This window comes from Papio anubis, chromosome 15 (genome assembly GCF_008728515.1).
Source record: "Papio anubis isolate 15944 chromosome 15, Panubis1.0, whole genome shotgun sequence".
Lineage (NCBI taxonomy): Eukaryota > Metazoa > Chordata > Mammalia > Primates > Cercopithecidae > Papio > Papio anubis.
The window spans coordinates 79,720,208-79,739,696 of record NC_044990.1 but is presented as its reverse complement, the minus strand read 5'-3'; the positions used below and the strand labels follow the sequence as shown (position 1 = coordinate 79,739,696).

At 36.8% G+C, this 19,489-nt stretch overlaps 1 protein-coding gene across 6 annotated transcripts in view; it reads left to right on the top strand.

Moving 5' to 3' along the window:
* The window catches only part of NALCN (sodium leak channel, non-selective), a 342,682-nt gene that overhangs the window by 75,674 nt on the left and 247,519 nt on the right, over positions 1–19,489 (top strand). The window contains exon 1 of one of the 6 annotated variants that reach the window (XM_017951396.3): positions 13,301–15,265. The exons of the other annotated variants lie outside the window; for them this stretch is intronic. The gene's annotated coding sequence lies outside the window, so the exon portion shown is untranslated. Of the gene's footprint in view, positions 1–13,300; positions 15,266–19,489 lie in introns of those variants that run through there. 6 annotated transcript variants of the gene reach the window in all.

Sequence of the window (19,489 nt, the reverse complement as noted above, 5' to 3'; positions counted from 1 at the left end):
GAGGCATTCAGTATCTTATGCAAGGGAGGGGCATGGGCACAGTGTTTGTTTTGTTTTATTTTGTTTTTTTGAGATGGAGTCTCACTCGTCACCCAGGCTGGAGTGCAGTGGCATGATCTTGGCTCACTGCAACCTCTGCCCCCTGGGTTCAAGCGATTCTCCTGCCTCTGCCTCTCAAGTAGCTTGGACTACAGGTGTGTGCCACCATGCCCAGCTTTTTTTTTTTTTTTTTTTTTGTATTTTTAGTAGAGATGGGGTTTCACTGTATTAGCCAGGATGGTCTCGATCTCTTGACCTCATGATCTGCCCACCTTGGCCTCCGAAAATGCTGGGATTATAGGCATGAGCCACCGCGCCCAGTCGGGGCATGGTGTTCTTAACCTTGCATCTTGCCTATGTTAACTCCTATCTCCCATTTCATTTTGTTCCAATCAGTGACTAGCATTCTAGAAGGCAAATTTTTGGTGGTGTTTGGTCTTTATTCATCAATTATTCCTCTCCACTCTCACAAATGTCCTCACTTCTGTGCTTGTACCAGTCTCTCTAGAATCTGATTAACATTTAGCCCGTGTCACTGAATTTTCTTTCTACAGTTTGATGAAGCATCCTGCATATGTTTAATTTTATTTATTTATCCCTATACATTCAAATTTGTGACCCCTGGATTTGAGCCTCTCTCTTTCAGCAGCCTTTCAACAGGCACTCCTTCCACAGAGCCTAAGTAAAGCACCGTCTGGGGCATTGAGCAGAAGGCACAGCCATGCTGTGACATGCATGGGCTCCAGCACTAAGTGATTTATTTTCTGATCTTCTCTAATTCCCTGGGCCACGCGATGACTGAGATACTGGTTATTTCTGTATCTTTCTTCCATGTATGCACTTTTCCATCTTTATTTCTGGCTAGATTTCCTATAGCTCCTTCCTAAGGACCCCCAACTAACTCATCCCCACTAAGACATTAGCCTGTGGACTCAAGATATCACACATTCCCCATGTTCCAAGCTTCCTGAGGAGTAGACATAATCTAAAGGACATCTTGCAAAATCACAAAACGTATTTAGCAGACATTGAGATTCCATGATTGAAGTATGTGTGGCGAGGTGGGTAGGAATCATACAGTGGAAAGGTTTGGGGATTGACAACATCCTAAAAGCCACACTGTAGACGTGACACAAAATCACAGCAACTCACCCTATTTAGAAAATTTGCCTTCCCTTTTCTGAATACTTACCCCACTTTCAGTTCTTACTTCCGCTGTTCCCACTTGTTCATAAACATATGAGACATACAAGCTGAGACATAAAAGAGGCGACTCTGTGATTTTCTGTAATAGCACTGGACATGAAATTACAGAAGTTTAGAGCTGGAACAGATAATGCAGTCATGCGTTTCACTGGCACAGGTGGGGATCTGAGAGTCAGAGTGAGCGGGGTTAGAGTTACAGAGAACTCCGGGCAGAGGCAGGCTGAACTCACTTCGGATTTGCAGATGTCCACCATACCTGCTGTTTCCACCAAACCATCTTACAACTCAAAATAGTGTTTAATTAAGAAGAAAATTCAAAAATAACTTGCAAAGCTTAGTTTTATTCTTAATTTTCCAGTAGAATGTTAGTATTATTTCCCTTTAGTGAAATGCTAGTGGAGAAGACCATTGTCCAAACAGAGATGATGTGCCAGTTAGAAAAAAAGCAACACAAAATATATCATATGTGGGAAAGAAATCCCAGCAAACAAACACCATCGAACTGGTGATTCCTTGTCATGACATTTTATAAAAAAGTAAAATACTTGGTACAAAAGATGAGAACAAAACTATTCAGGTGGTGGTTTGAACCCTCCATTCATTATACAGTCAGGTAAAAAATAAAACATGTTCAGTTTGGACTAAACAACCAAATGAATATCATTGGATGATAAAACTCATCCTGGAAAGTCACTTAGGAAGTAAATCGCTATCATGCATTTTTTATTAGTCTTTAGAATCATCAGAATAAATGACAAAAGCCCATTTTCAAAAAAATCCAGAATAAATGAAATTCAACTGAAACAGCTGATATCAGAGGAAGCCCACAAGCAAGATAAACTATAAATCAAGACATTCTGAAAATAACTAATAGAAAAGACATAAAACTTACACCCTTAACATTACACGAGCTCTATATGGTGGACCACTTTGCCTATTCTATATATACATACGTCGAAGGTAAAGCCAGGAAATAATAAACACTGTGTTCTTATGATGGCTAATGGTCCAACGGACTGTTGTTACTTTTGTAATTACTGTCATTACTTAGGACAACTGTCGTTATCATTTATTGATTGCGTATTATGTGTCTAGCACCAATGAAAAGGTTTTCCATCCATTGTGTTTTTAATCCTCCAAATAAGCGCATGAGGTATCATTATCCCTCAACTGATGAGTGAGGAGAACGAGATGAGTAAGAATGTACTTGCCCAGAGCCTCTCACCAGCCGCATTTGGAAGCCAAGTCTTGCTGCCCTGTGTGCTGAGGCCGAAGCCTGTGCTCTTGGTCTACAAACTACTACGTTACCAGAGAAGTCGACCATGAGTAACCTTCATTCCTGTGGCTTGTCAGGACACCTGGTCCATTATAAAGTGTCATTATGATGATGGAAGAAACACATCTTCCAAAATAGTGACCTGCCATAGTAGCATATCCTGCAACATGGTGACCACCCTCTTGTCCTGAAGTCTTTAGACAAGTCTTAGACAAAAGAATAAATGTAGGCTGGATGCGGTGGCTCAAGCCTGTAATCCCAGCGCTTTGGGAGGCCGAGGCAGGCAGATCACCTGAGGTTGGGAGTTCAAGACCAGCCTGGGCAACATTGTGAAACCCTGTCTCTACAAAAATACAAAAATTAGCCGGGCATGATGGCGGGTGCCTGTAATCCTAGCTACTCGGGAGGCTGAGGCAGGTGAATTGCCTGAACCCGGGAGACAGAGGTTACAGTGAGCCAAGATTGAGCCACTGAACTCCAGCCTGGGCAACAGAGCAAGACTCCATCTCAAAATAAATAAATAAAATAAAATAAAATAAATAGATAAATAAAGAGTAAACGTGAAGGAGTGTGACGCCCACTGCAAACTGATGGCCCCTTAAGGGGTTGGTCTCTGGCTTTAAGTCTAGTCCCTTGTATTCTGTATTCTGTGGGACAGAGAGTTGGTGCATAATACATGTTAGTTAAATGAAAGAATATAAATATTAAAGAATATACCTGGGAGGCAATGCAGTTTTATAAGCTATTGAGCTATAAACATCTGGGCAAGGATTAGAGATAAAGCCAGAAAAAAATGAGTGAATACTACTTTTGATATAAAATTAGATGGTAGACATATAGGCTAGAGATGTGGGAGAGAACTTAGCAAGCAAAAGAAAATATGCTATTTGGTATATTTTAGTGAGTTTTATGCTTATTTGAACTAAATTCAAAATGCCATGATAAGCCATGTGTTTGCTATATGTAATTTATAGCTACATGCATTAATTTCTCCTGTGTATTTGAATTTACTTTCTTTGCTTTGAGATATGAATATTTAAATTTGCTTTCTAAATTATCACAAATTAACCAGCAAATTTATCTAAGAAGATTTTGGAAATCCACATTAATTAATTTCTTGATCAGAATGTGACATAAAGCATATTTACCATATTAGTTTCTTTACAAAAAAAAAATCATAAAGCTTTTCTATCTGTATCCTCCTTAAAATATTAGATAAGAAAACTTCAAGTTGTCAGCTCCACAGGAGTTAAAATGTGGATTTTGGATACTTAGAACAAATTTAAGATGATGACTTGAAATCTTCGTGAATTTTTTTTTGGCAACAATGAATTAATTGGGCCTTTCAAGAAAATGCAGAAAACTAAAGTAAAGGGTGATTGAGTCTGCCAGATTTCCTACATTCCCAACTCACTTCTGAAGAATGTAATTATGGGTATTGAAATTTGGGACTGGTATTTTTTACAAGGAGAAATATATTGTAACTGTTATTTACTTTTGTGGTGTTTCTCTTCTTTGACTTTTGGTAGTATTGACTATAAGCTATGGACTCAGCTCCCTGTGTGGGTCATAAATCAGTTTTATTAAATATTGATTTAGAAATATCAGTTATTCTTTTCATCACTGGTGGAGTTCTGTGCTTCGGACTACCCCTGTATCTTGCTGAAATAAGACTGACGATGGATCCACTTACACGGGTCCAGTGTTTTAGTTTTAACACAGGATTTACTTGACTTTGAAATAACTTTCTATATCTTTTTCTATTAGTATTCTATTATTTTTATAATTTGTCTCTTATTACATCTGATATTAAATATGGACATAAAATATGAAAGAAAATTACTTTTATTCAAATTATAGTGGGATGTAAATTGAACTTTGTTGATGCTGCTGCTAAAAATTGATTCATCAGAGTTAAATGATATTAAACCATATTTTATGCTACTGTATGTGATATCAGATGAGAACTTTACAAATGAATAGAAAACAGAAAGTTATGTATCTACAACCATGATTTATTACAGAATGTACATTTTTATTGTAGTCACAAAAGAAAAAGCACAGTAAAGACTAATTTGTAAAATATGTAATTGAGATTTATCATGCTCTCAGAAAAAAGCACCAAAGGGTTGTTTTTGATGCATTTTTCTTGATGTTTACTGTTCCCATAGGAATTACTTAGTGATTTTTATGAAAACACATATGGAAGAGAGACCTTAGGCAATAGAATCCAACTAAAAGGGCTTCATCTATGATAATTCTATATTTGCTCTCTGATAAAAATTCCTTTATCATAGAACAAGGAAAACCTGACGTATTTTTGTTGCGTCTAGGATAAGATCAAGAAACATCCTATGAGGAATATTTGTGAAAACCCTTAGCCAAATGCAAGGGGTTTTATCCCTGTATCTTGAATCATAAGTGCCCCTAGGTTACATGAAATGTGTGCTTCAGGATTTTTAAAGGGACTGTCTTTAGGTTTATCAGATTCTCAGACAGGGTCACAGACTTACTTAAACTGAAATTAGATGTCCAGATATTATTTAGAATGTTAGGAAGAAAGGAGTTTAAAAGCAGAAATTGCAGGCATGATTTTTTAAAAATAAGGATGTGCATTGTCTGGTGAAAGATGTTTAGGAGTTCTTGTTGAATGGATGAGAAAAGACAGTGACTAGGGGAGTTTTTCATCAGACAGTGAAAGGAAATTTTAAAAGTAAATTTTGGAGGACATAAAGTGATGATTTATTTCATGTTATACATAGAAGACAGTGTTCATTGAAAATATCTAGTGGATTCCAAGAAATTAGCATTTTTATGGTTGTATTTTAAACATTTATAAGTTGCAAAAGTAATACTTCAAATAATGTAAGAGATTTAATGATTTAAGAAAGTAATAAATTCTGCCATATATAATTCCCTCCCTCCTTCCCTCTCTTCCTTCCTTTTCTCATTTCTTCTTCCCTCTTTGTAAGTTTCATGGTATGTTATCAAATGTTTTCCATTCTTCCCTTACTGATAGACATTTAAGTGGTTTTCAATCTTTCCTTGCAATAAGTAACACTGTGTTGAATACAGGCATATATACATTCTGTGTTCGTGTATGATTATGCTTTAGAACAGATTCCCAGAAACAATTTCTGGGTGAAAGGATATGCACATTTTTAATACAATAGATAGCTGGTTGTTTACTTTTTTTAAAAGATAATAAGGATTCATAGTCCTGCCCTTATTGCGTGAGTGAATTTTTAAAAATATAAGGTATTATTTTTCTTTTTTTTTTTTTTTTTTTTTTTTTTTGAGACAGAGTCTCGCTGTGTCGCCCAGGCTGGAGTGCAGTGGCCGGATCTCAGCTCATTGCAAGCTCCGCCTCCCGGGTTTTTACGCCATTCTCCTGCCTCAGCCTCCCGAGTAGCTGGGACTACAGGCGCCCACCACCTCGCCCGGCTAGTTTTTTTTGTATTTTTTAGTAGAGACGGGGTTTCACCGTGTTAGCCAGGATGGTCTCGAACTCCTGACCTCGTGATCCGCCCATCTCGGCCTCCCAAAGTGCTGGGATTACAGGCTTGAGCCACCGCGCCCGGCCAAGGTATTATTTTTCAATACGCATAAATATTGAAGGAAAAAATAATGTAGGCATTTCGTATTCTGTACTTTGTACTCTTCTGAACATCGGCAGTCCATTCTCTTCTTGAATGTATGTGTTCATCCCATTCTTCCTGGAATGCCTCTCTCCTACTCCCCGCATCACCTATGACTCACCTTTCAGGACCTACTTAGGTAAGTTTCCCCTGATCTGCCAGTAGCACTCATCTCCCTTCTATACGAACTATGATAGCAAGGTTTGTGCATCAAAGTTGACACTTCATTACTTCATTCTACATGTGTCGCATCATCATGTGTGCACACACATGCATGCCTGTGTGTGTTTTACCCTTATCTTCTGGATGAGTTCATTAGATCCAGTTGCCTCAGGTGGGAGCAGAGCCTCAGGCACTTCTTTTTGATGTCTTTTCTCACTCTCATTGAACTCGGTATATTCTTGAGGACTGGCTGATCTTATTGATGAGAATTTTATATTTGATAGATTGCCTTTTAAAAAGTCATCCTTCTGCAGAAATTTAGTAATTCAAAATTTAAGTCAAATTCAAATACAACTCTAGGCTCTAATTTCACTGTTCGTTTGAACGTAGGAGTTCTCCGTTAAGCCAGATACTCACGTGAAACAAATGTGAATAGACTAGCTTGGAAATCGTGTATGGACAGTCAAGGAAACTTTCTCTGCTGGTGACAGCAGCCTGTAGAACATAATTTCCTGGACACTCTATGAAATCAAATCAGTTTTACCAACTAATCATTTGGAGCAAAAAATAGTAATAGTGTTATGTAGGAAAGCCCTATCACAGCTCTTACCTCCAGGCTAATGAAGACCTGAACCTGGCATTCTAGGGGTTTCCATGTTCCAGCTGTGAGCCCTGCTTAGCCAAAACCCTGCTGAAGAGGGAAGAGCCTCCTTCTCTGGAGAGAAAGCCCCCAGCCTTTGACAAAGTGCTTCTAGCCTGAGCCACCTGGGCTATGAAAAAGAAGTTAGTCATCCTGAGCAGTCACTAGACAGTGGAGTCAGCCCATCCATTTTTCTCCTTTATTCTTCCCTACCCCTCAGCTCTCACTCCCTTAGGCCTTGGGGTTCTGGAATCATAAGAGCAAAATATTCTAAATATACTAAAACATGCTAAATATAATAACTTAAATATGCTAAATAAAATTAAAACTAAAATAAACATATTAGAATGAATCATGAATGGCTAATAAATATAAGCTGCCACCATTAAAACAAAAATAACAACCGCTACCACAGTTGCTACTATAAAGATTATTATTGATCGGATTTGTTTTTAGATAAGTAGAAAAGTGAGATGTATTTCTATTTTTCTGAGAATGTAACCATTCTTAAAGAATATGAGATGCTTTCTCACAGTAAGCAGAAGAATGAGATGTATTCATAAATAATATAAATAATATATTCAACAAATAGTTATTTTGCACTTACTCTATATAGGTACTGAAAATAGAATGTACCTCAAACAGAGATGTTAAAATAAAACAAGAAATGAAGGTGAAATAAATTTAGAAGAAAGGATGGATCATTAACTTGTTGTAGTTCTCACGGCCATGTGCTGGATGCAGACATGCCTGTCTGTGTGCGTGTGTACATACATTGCTTCCAAATTTTTTTCACTATGATTTTGTTAAAGTGAAGTGTAAGCACTCCACATTTGCTGCAAGTCTCATTTCCCCCATTTGTTTTATTTCTCACATTTATGTAACTTGTCTAACCTCTGAAACAAATGTTTTTATTAGTTCTGGTAATGCAAAATAATCTTTAGAGAATTACGTTTTTATTTTTGCTTTTGTTAAACAAGATCTACAGTAGCATAGATTAAGTGTGCCACCTTCATTTTGTACCTGGCTAAATATTTCTGCTTCCTGTGTACTCTTTCTGAAAATGGCTTTAATTTATCTTATTTTTGATAATTAGCTTCAATGAGTACAGAATTCTCCTTTGGTATTGATTGGACATAAAACCTGAAATATTTTCGTTGTATTCTGGAATCTATTACTGCCAATAACAAGCCTACCGTGGGTCTAATTTTAAGACTTTCCTTTTTTTTTTTTTTTTGGTTTTGTGAATTTGGATTTTTTTTAAATATCCATTTTCCTCTGGTAGTTTTTAAGATTTACCCTTTGCCTTTGCTATCTTGTGCTCTTAGTATCCTATGCCTAGACATGGATTTTTATTTTGTATCCACTGTGAACTCATTCTCTGCATATAAGACTTATGCCTTTCTTCAATTCTGGAAGGTTTCTCAGATCAGCTCTCTTCTCCATTCTCTCTATTCTTTATTTTCTGAAATACTGATTAATATTTGTTTTTATCATATATTTCTTATTCTATCCTCCATGTCTTTAAGTCATGCTTTCTGACTTCCCTCTATTTTCTTGACTTGTCTTCTTGTTACCACACAATGGGTGGGTTCAGTTGCTTAGCAGGTGGCAGTCCAATGACCACAACCAAGGAGGATTTAACCAGAGGATTTCATTACTGGCAACAAGTAAGTAGAACACTGGAGATAGTTCCCAAAGCAGTGCCTCCCCAAACACAGGTGAAAACAGGGCTTTGTGGGGGCTGCTTAGCTGAGTCACTGTATGCAGAGGTGGAGTGCAGGCAGACACAGCTGTTGTTCATGCTTCTTCATATGTTGCCTATACAGAAAATGACACATAAGCTCTTCCCTGGACAGGGCGTTTAGTATGGTAATGCGAAGAGGTCTCCAAAGTTCATCTTCAGCTCAGGCATTCCTGGATGCCTGGGACCAGTTTTTTGTGTGTTTGTTATTTGTTTTGCAGGGACTTGGCTTCATCCTAGAATGTTTTTAAACAACAGAAACTCAAGGGGCAGCAGTTAAAAGTGGATAATACTTCTTCACAGTGTGTACCCAAAAACCCAGGGACCCTAGGTTACACTCGGGATCCTCAACTGGATGCACAAGGAATCTTCTATCATTCTCCATCCCTCTAGGGGTTGTTTACGTATTTTCAAGTTCAAATTATTTGCTGAACTCTTAATTTTCTCTCAGTGTGTCTAGCCTGCCATTTATTGAATTTTCAATTCCAACATCTGTAATTTTTATACCTAGTATTTCTATTTAATTCTGTTTCAAATCTGCCTGTTCTTTTATCTTAGATTCCTGTTCTTGTTGTTTTCTTTCTAATCTTTTCTTCATCTCACCATTTGAAACATGCTTATTTTAGAATTTGTTTCTAATCCGTCCATATTTCCTAACTCTCCTTTATAAATAGTTCATTTTCTTGTGTGGTTTATAATATTGACTATGAACTCATTTCCACTGGCTATGAGCTCATTTTTCAGGGGTACTCTGGCCTGAACTATGACTGGGGTTGTGTTTGGTGCAGTTTCATGGATATCTACCATTCTTACTGATACTCATGTTACTTTTGTGGCTTAAAGAATATATTCGTCTGTTCTCATGCTGCTAATAAAGACATACTTGAGACTGGGTAATTTATAACGAAAATGATTTAATAGATTCACAGTGCCACGTGGCTGGGGAGGCCTCACAATCATGGCACAAGATGAAGGAGAAGTAAATGTCTTACATGGTGGCAGGCACATCTTACATAGGGGTAGGCAAGAGAGCCTGTGCAGGGAAACTGCCCTTTATAAAACCATCAGATCTTGTGAGGGTTATTCACTATCATGAGAACAGCACAGGAAAGCCCTGCCCCCATTATTCAATTACCTCCCACTGAATCCCTCCCACGACATGTGGGGATTATGGGAACTACAATTCAAGATGACATTTGGGTGGAAACACAGCTAAACCATATCAGGGAAGGAGAGGTCCTTGAACTATTTGCATTTTGGGGGCACTGTAAAATTAGACCACACACTTCAGTTGGCCCAAGTCTTGGATTCTGACTTCTCTTAGGAGACTCTTTTGCCCTTCTTGGATCTGGACAGAAGTCAAACAACATTCTGCTTTTTCCCTGAGCTGGAGGCCAGGGTTCTTCCAGTCCATATAAAATGCAGAACAACCCTATGTAACTCTCAGCTTTGCAGAGACACCTCAGCTCCAACCTCCTGTCTTGTATTAGGTGCCTCCCGACTCCTCTCCCTACTGGGCCCCAGAAGGCCTGAAGATTTAGATTGACTCCAAGTACCTCTGTGAACCATTTGGCTTCAGCTGCTGCTCACAGCTCTGATTTTATATTCTCCCAAACTCTCTGACTGCTGGATGGTTTGCTCATGTAGCTTTGAGATAATTTACATATTCAGAACTTATTCTCTTTTTATCTATTTCCTTGTGTTGGTTTGGCATAGGGTGAGGAGGGTAAAGGAGAAAGGTGTCTAAATAAGCATAGTCCAACACATTGACCTAAAACCTATAGTGTGTATATATATATATACACACACACACACACACACACACACACACACACACACACACATATATACACACACACAGAGAGTCTTGCTCTGTCATCCAGACTGGAGTGCAGTGGCATGATCTCAGCTCACTGCAGCCTCCTCCTCCAGGGTTCAAGCAATTCTCGTGCCTCAGCCTCCCAAGTAGCTGGGATTACAGGCACACACCACCATGCCCAACTAATTTTTGTATTTTTATTAGAGACAGGGTTTCACCATTTCAGCCAGGCTGGTTTAGAACTCCTGACCTCAGGTGAGCCGCCCACCTCAGCCTCCCAAAGTGCTAGGATAACAGATGTGAGCCACCATGTCTGGCCTATGTTTTTTTATTTTTAGACTTTCCATGTAATGTTGCCATTTTCTTTTCTATGATATGATGTATCTATGATTTTATATTCTATGCGTATTTTTATATTCCTATATAAATGCATTTTATTAATTGAGCATTAATTCTTAAAATTTAGTATTTCCATGAATTTTTAATTTTACAAATATTCTATTTTCATGTTATTATTTTTATTATTTTTTGCTGCTGAATAGTTATGCCAGCCTCTGTGCAGCCTGGGAAGACAACACATCAGCAGTTAATTTGTGTAAAGACAAAAAAAATTAGAGAGCAAGAGAATGAGACAAGACTGCAAATCAGCAATGATAATTATTAAGTACTGAGAACAATTCCATTAAGATTTGGGGTGCTTAAGCTTCTTAATATTAATTGCAGCAAATATTCAAATGCTTTCACTTTCCATAGAAGTACTTTAGCAAATAAGCAAAATATGAAATAAAAACCCTAATTCAGAATTACCTAAATATTAAACAAGTAAATTGTCCTAGGTAACTCTTACTGTCTTATGTCCAGTAAAACAATAACCTATATTTGTGCATACAGATATATTATTTCATTTAAAAACTAGCTGTAAGTCTTGACACCAAATTGAAGTTGAACTGAAAGAAGCCTTCCTGTAAAGATACTTGGGATCCTCACATTGTATGTAAGGACAGTCACCTAGGTGTGATCAAACCCAGGTGTGACATGTTATTAACTCATTCTAATGGTACAGATGTTGAGATACAGAGAACAGAAGCAGCTCTTAAGGGACAGAGACAGGACTCAGTGACAACTATATTCACCTGTCATGGGGTAGAGCTACAGTAGTGAGTATTCTGTGGATGGTCCTATCCAGATAAAAGAAGGAATTGGTTTCAGGACATAGTCTGCATCTTACTAGACGGGGTATGTTGGACAAGTTATTTAACCTCTTCTGGCCTGTAAAATAGGGATAAAAATGGTACATATCTCAGAGTATCATAGGAAGACTAAATTAGACTATTCTCCTCCTTACACCTAATGAGTTCTCAATATTTAACTGATTATAATTAGCTTTTCTAGATACATAACTAAGTAAATAAATTAATAAATTATAGAGCAAATAATCATAGGGTCACACGGATAGAAAGTGGGAAAAATAGGAGACAAACCAATGTCTATATTTGTTCCATGGCATTATATTTAGATTACCTCCATTTAGTCTGGCAAAACACTCATGATTATACAATGTAGTTTTAAAATATACAGTACTTTGCTGGGTGTGGTGGTGCATGCCTGTGGTCCCAGCTACTTGGGAGGCTGAGGTGGGAGGATGGCTTAAGCCTGGCAAGCAGAAGTTGCAATGAGCCAAGATCACATCACTGCACTCTAGCCTAGGCCATAGAATGAGACACTGTGTCAAAAAAGAAAAAAAAAATACAGTACTCACATTTTATTCTGCTAGTATATGCTGTATTCACTGGTGTATGCTCCCATGCATGGAGACTTTCATTGGGAATAAAATGTTTAAAACTATTTTATTATTTCATGCAGTACTTTGAGATACTACCAGCAAAGTTATTTCTAAGCTGAGATGCTTTGTCCTGGCAGGACTTCTAAAGAGTTAAAGCAATGCTGAATCTATGTATTTACAACTGACTAGAGCAGGGATCAGCAAACCATGGCCAGTGGGTCACATCCTGCTTACCGCCAGTTTTTGTAAACAAAGTTTTATTGCAACTGCCTGCCCATTTGTTTAGACATGGTCTGTGGCTGCTTTTCTCCAACAGCAGAAAAGTTCAGTAGTTCCAACAGAAATCCAGAGGCCCATAAAGCCTAAAATGTTTACCATCTGTCCATTTACAGAAAGTTAGCCAACCCCTAGACTAGAATAAAGGTTGGAAAAACCACTCAGCCCAAGCTTCTTTTTTGATTCTGTCTTCCCACAGCTGCATAGAATCCCTTGCAGTCTTTACCCTAGGAGGCTCAGAGCCTACAACACATCTTTAATTTTGTTTAGATTTATGAGAATCCAGTTCTGGCCCTCTTTCCCTGACTCAATATTCCTTGAACTCCAAACACGAAATTTTAAAAGAAAGATTGGCTGGGATGTGTATATCCCTGAAAGTCACCTCCTTTCTGCTGCCTCTCACAAAAACGCAGGCTATGTTCCTTAAATCTGTCATTCAATTTAAGTAAGGAATTTTTGAAGAATGGATAATACGTTAGACATAAAATCCACTGAATCTGGGTTAAATTTAATCAGTGAGAATTCTTTAAAATGGAAGTATGAGCCTGAATGATTAAAGAAATTGCTTCAAAAAATAGAATCAAAATACTAAATATCATCCCCCAATGTTTTAGCTAGAAAAATTACTTGAAAGTGAGCAAGACAAGGAGAAAAATAATTATATTTACAAAAACTAATAAAAATACAATAAACTATCATTTATTTAAATATGATAAACCATCATTTGTTAAAATACAATAAACATGCAAAAATGCTATCATTGATAGCACTTTTAATGTTTAAATAACCCACTGATTACTTTCTCTAGTGGATTATTTGCAAGGGTAGAGTAAGAATCCTCGCTTTCCTGAACACATAACCCATTTGCCATGTGACATTGCCTCCCTTACATCAAGAGGTGGAATGTATTTTTCCTCCCCTTAAATCTGATGCCTATAACTTTCTTTCCCCTTGAGATAATGGCAGAGTGGCATTGTGCAAGTTTTGGAACTAAGGTCCCATGAGGCCCTGCGGCTCTCTCTCTTATTTGAGTACTGCCCTAAGATGACCATGGAGAGAAGCCCAGTCTAGCCTAGAGGGGGATAAGAGGCCACGTGGAGAACTGAGGTTAGCCAGCCCCAGCTGCTTGACTTCTGAGCAAAGTCTTCTCAGACTATTTGGCCCTGTTAGACCCAGCTGAGACCAGCAGAAGAATCACCCATCTAGCCCAAATTGCCTTCACAGAACCACAGGCCAATAAATACCAGATGCTTTAACCCACCATATTTTGCAGTGGTTTGTTATATGGCAACATATCATTGAAAAACCCTCATTTTACCAAAGGAAAAACTGGGGGGTCATGACATTAAGCAACTACCTAAACCCACAATGTAAATGGCAAGTCAGGGATTTAGACGCAAATCATTCCAGCTAAAAATATACACTCTAAATCAATGCCCTAGATTGTGTAATCAGCATTTCTGAAGACAGAGATAGTCATCTGGGAAGTAGAGTTTTCTCAACCAGTATTTTGCACTTGTTGGGACTTTTGAGACCAGGAGTGTTTTGGAAAACCTGACATGTGCAGTCACATCTCTGAGCAATGTTTTAAATTTATTCATTCACTCATTTATTTATTCAGCAAATATTTATTGAGATCTACTAGATGTTAGGCACTATGTTTACCACTGGAAGGCAGGTACCACGTAAGTACAAATACAGAACCTGAGATGGATGGCATTGCATTTTCATTTGATTACAAATTTATTCTTGCTTATAAGTTGATTACCTACCTTATTAAGAGCTGACTTGTTTCAAGTTTTAGAACTCCAATTGTGTACTTAAATTTTTGTCTAGCTTAAAACATAGTGCTAGATTTCAAGAAGTAAATTGTCAGACAGGTTTGCTGTTTAGTTTTTGTAAAAAAGGAAACTTGTAGGCAGAAACAAAAAACAAAATAAAATCTAAATTACGTTGATAACGAAAGATAACTGAGGCATTAACAGAGTTTGAACTCTCAAGTCTCAAGCAAATTTCTAAAACTAAACTGTTTTCTTCTGTTAATCAGTTTAGAAAGGAATACCTTGTGCTAATTTTTTTTTTTTGGTGGTGGTAACATTAATAAAGCTCTATGAAATGAGGCCAGAAGGAACAGAAACTGAGTCAAAATAATGAATGACACCTCTTACATATTCTTACCATCTTGTCTCCTAGCCACACTTGCCACGTTTAAACCTAAAAGGAGACACCTGGAGGGGTTAATTAGCTTTGCAGCTGTCTGTGACTAGGCTGCAGAGGATAAAAAGGAAATCAGCCATAAGAAAGCAGCAAGCACTAGCCTGGATGATGAACAAAGAGAAGAAGCAGCTGCTGAGGAAAAGCACATTTTGCTGACCTTTGAGGAGGGCTTAAGAGGTCCTTTGCCCCCTGAAAATGGAACCTGGGAAGAAAGTCTTGATGGCAGACAGTACAAAATCAAGGGGCAGCAGCTGGCTGCTTTGTGTAAGGGGCAAGATTCAAGAGGATTTATGAATCGTTGTGATTTACAGTGACCATTAACTATTGTAATAAGGGGAGAAAAATCAACATCCATTCAGTGCAATTGCCAAGCACTGAAGAGGTACTTTCACCTCGGCCAACAAACTTAATATACAGAGAAACCCTTCAGTGTTTTGGCTCCTACAGCTCAAGTGTACTAGGTTGGTAAGTGGAAGTTCCTTTGGTCATCTCTGTTTATACACTCGTTTGAGATATTTCATAAAGTCATCCTATTTGTTACTTTATCTGTAGTATGTACCGTTTCATGTGGAAGGTAGTATTCCAAATTGATCAACCCTGTATGGATTTAAGCCACCAAGAAGCTATGAACAGACAGGTGGAGTTTTGGTGTTGCCAGGAACCAGCCTGTCCAGAAGTTTAATCCTTTAAGGAAAAGGATAGCAAGCCCAATGACAATTGTTAAAAACTGAAGTTGTTGAGGAACAGAATGTACTTAAAATATATTTATTATGTAACTTGATAAAATATTTTAAATTCTGGTGTTAACAAAGTTTTAGTGTTTCTTTTGTTATTTTTACAAAAAAGAAACCCACTAAAATGTTAGCTGATTGACATAGTTTTTGCTTTCATCAGTGTTAAATACTTGTTGCTCAGTAGTATGAGTTGTTTTTATCATTTACTCTTCTACAAGCCAGTTGAGATGTGTTATGAGGACTCAAAGTATTCTTTTATTTATTTATTTATTTATTTATTTATTTATTATTATTATTATACTTTAAGTTCTAGGGTACAGGTGCATAACGTGCAGGTTTGTTACATATGTATACTTGTGCCATGTTGGTGTGCTGCACCCATCAAGGGTATATACCCAAAGGATTATAAATCATGCTGCTATAAAGACACATGCACACGTATGTTTATTGCGGCACTATTCACAATAGCAAAGACTTGGAATCAACCCAAATGTCCATCAGTGACAGACTGGATTAAGAAAATGTGGCACATATACACCATGGACTCAAAGTATTCTAATTGGCGGTGACCAAACGTCATACAATTATGGAGTATATAAGCCATTCTAACCTTCATAGTAAATTTTTTTTACCCTCTGGTTGCGTACGTAAATAGAATTATGCTAATAATGCATATTTTCTGAATGTTAATGTCATGTGAAATTACTGCTAGGTTAAACGTTGCTTCCCATCATTTTCTGGGTGATGGGGTGTTTATTCTGCTTATTCAGTGCCTCTCTACATCAAGGAACCCATCTCACTAACTCCTGTACTACTGTACAACAAAATGGCAGAAGAAAAGTTGCCCATTTGAAAAAATACCTTACTTTCCAAACACAAGTCTTCAGACACAGTCCACATTATTTGCCTTCCTGGAAATGAGATTGCATAAATTCATAATTTACATGTCAATACACGTGACTGTTTCCCTGTCTTATCCTGAATGCATGGAAAGTCATGAAACCTATTTTTTTCTTCCCTACTGGATTCCATTATAAAACCTCTATTTGTATAGGTTATAAATTCTAACCAATAATTGAGCGTACTATGTTGAGGCTGTAGGCAGAGGATAAGATTTACATGTGAGACTTTATGTTCTGCTCTTTGGATTAGGCTAATTTTGAAAAGTTGTTGACTATAAAATAATAATCATGCACTGAGGAAATACAATATTAAAATAAATTTTGAAGAAGATGGAATTATAGTAGGGGACCTGTGGAAATAGAATCTAAGAACATATTGTACTTATGCTGAATTAGTAGAGTTGCATTGTGTTGTTCACATAGCAAATTCAGTACAGATTTTTTGGTAATGTCAACAGATTATGCCATAAAATTTGTAATTTGTTTGGCAAATCTTGACAATGCTGAGACATTTATTCTAGTTAATACAAATGGCTGAGGTCTGTAATTATGAGTTTTTTAAGCTAAGAAACTTGGCAAGTTCATTATTCATAAGTCTCTACCTACTATTCCAAATTAATTGACTGTTTTATATACTGCTACAATTAATAGTAAACTTTTTATGTTAAGTATGCATACATGAAATAAAATCATATTATTATTGGATAATAAGATGTTAATGATGGTAAGTCATGATTGTTGTTTTGTTGAAGTAATTTCAACAAAATGAATGTTACTTAAAAATGGATGCTTAGGGCCAGGCGCGGTGGCTGATGCCTGTAATCCCAGCACTTTGGGAGGCCAAGGATGGCGGTATCACCTGAGGTGACAAGTTCGAGACCAGCCTGGCCAACATGATGAAACCCCATCTCTACTAAAAATACAAAATTAGCCAGGCATGGTGGTGGGCACCTGTAATTCCAGCTACTTGGGAGGCTGAGACAGGAGAATTGCTTGAACCTAGGAGGCGGCGGTTGCAGTGAGCCAAGATCGTGCCACTGCATTCCATCCTGGGCAACAGAGTGAGATTCCATAAAAAAAAAAAAAGAAAAAAAGTATGCTTAGAGATTTTTTAATTAAATTACTTTCAATACTTCTATAATAGTTTAAAACAAGTGTTTTCTATTTAAATCACAAATGATAAACATTAGGGCTAAAACTAAACATATGAGATCATCAAGTCCAACCTTCTGCTAAGATATTAGACTTCAAATGAAAAGCGCATCAAACATTAACCAGATGATTTCTTTGATAGTCTATTTAAAAATACTGAATTAATAAACTGGAAACATTTTAAAAATGGCTGTTCTTTTGGAATTAATATAAAAACATATACTTTAAAGTACGGAATTTTATACTAAGTTATACACTGCTTAGCCTAGCATGTGTATGTTACATACTGAAAAATGTGCATTGTGCATTGTCAAATAACTTACACACTATCATTCACACATCTGTATTATTCATATTGACATACTTTATATCATATATATATTTGTGCATTATCAGTTGATTTGCACATTGCAAACCAGAGTCACACAGTTATAGATCTGTGTGAATTCCCTATATTCCACATGCATGGACATACTCATATATACCCACACAAATACACCCCATGAAATGATATCCAGTTAATGAATACAAAGGTTTTTAAAAGAGAAATTCATTAGAAAAAAATCCTATAAGCCTTTAGTTTTCTCAGACAATGAATTAATCTAAGAATTGATATTTTATTTTTTCCATGTTTGATTTGTAAAGTAAAACTTTAGTAATAAAGAGTGTTTGCGTTACAGTTCATATATTTCTTGAATTAAAAAAACTCAACTACATAAGAAATGTTTTAATTCTTTAAACTATTAAGACAGCAAAGCCTTTTTGATGATTATCTACAGTTCCTGTCCCCTCTCCAGTATCTCCAAGATAACATTATTATGAGTTTAATCTATGACATTTTTGACTTTGATACTCACTTTCATATGGGTATATACGTATGTTTACATAGAATATTTGGAGTATTGTTTACATATAATTTATACGATTAAATATACACATACTCCAGTTAATTTAGTGGTGACTGTCACACATTTTATTTGATCATTCTACAATTGATTGACACCTTTTGTGTGTGTGTGTGATTACTAATACTGGAGTATTAATATACTTGCATGAGTCTCCTTGTGTAACATGGGAATAGTTCTGTATAGTAGACATCTGGAAATAGAAGTACTGGGTATGCACATTTTTAATTTTTAGTGTATATTTCCAAATTGCTCCTGCATACTCCCACCAGTACTAAGAATGTATCTGTTTTCTTCTTAGCATGTCAATATTTGATATAATGAAACTTGTAAATTTTAGCCAACTAAATGAGTGTGATTTCTATGCCTTTCTAGTAACTGATGAGATCATAATCAAATTAAGCGGTTTTTTTTTTTTTTTCTGTTTTTGTATGTTTATTGGCCACTTGGGTTTGTTTCTTCTGTGAATTGCTGGTTCACATGCTTGGCCCATTTTCCTTCTGGATTTGTGTGTCTTATTCTTACATATGTTCTGTATACTTGACTTTTGTCTATTATGTATTTTCACGTTATAGGATTTTACAGTTAATGAAAGGATAAAATGCTAGAAGCCTAGAATTCAGAGTTGTACATAGCATTCTAAACAGAAGCCATGTTCTAAATAAGGATTTGGCTTGTGGGAAAAAAGAAGAACATGGAATTTCACAGATGAAGGGTTTAACATTTATGGGCAATAGAGAATCAAGAATAATTTTGTCATAACATGGGCACTGTTGAATGGTATTGTCACCTATACCGTGATCAAGAAATTAACAGTGTTGCTCTGCAGACTAGCAAATCTCATTGTCCTTTCTTGTAACCCTGGGAAAGGATTATCACAATGGAAAGGATATGTGACAAGAGATTGTATTAATAGGGTGTTAGAATCAAATAAAAAGAGGAATAGATGTAGTAAGAGAAGCAGATTTTATAGCTATCCCCATTCCAAGAATAAAA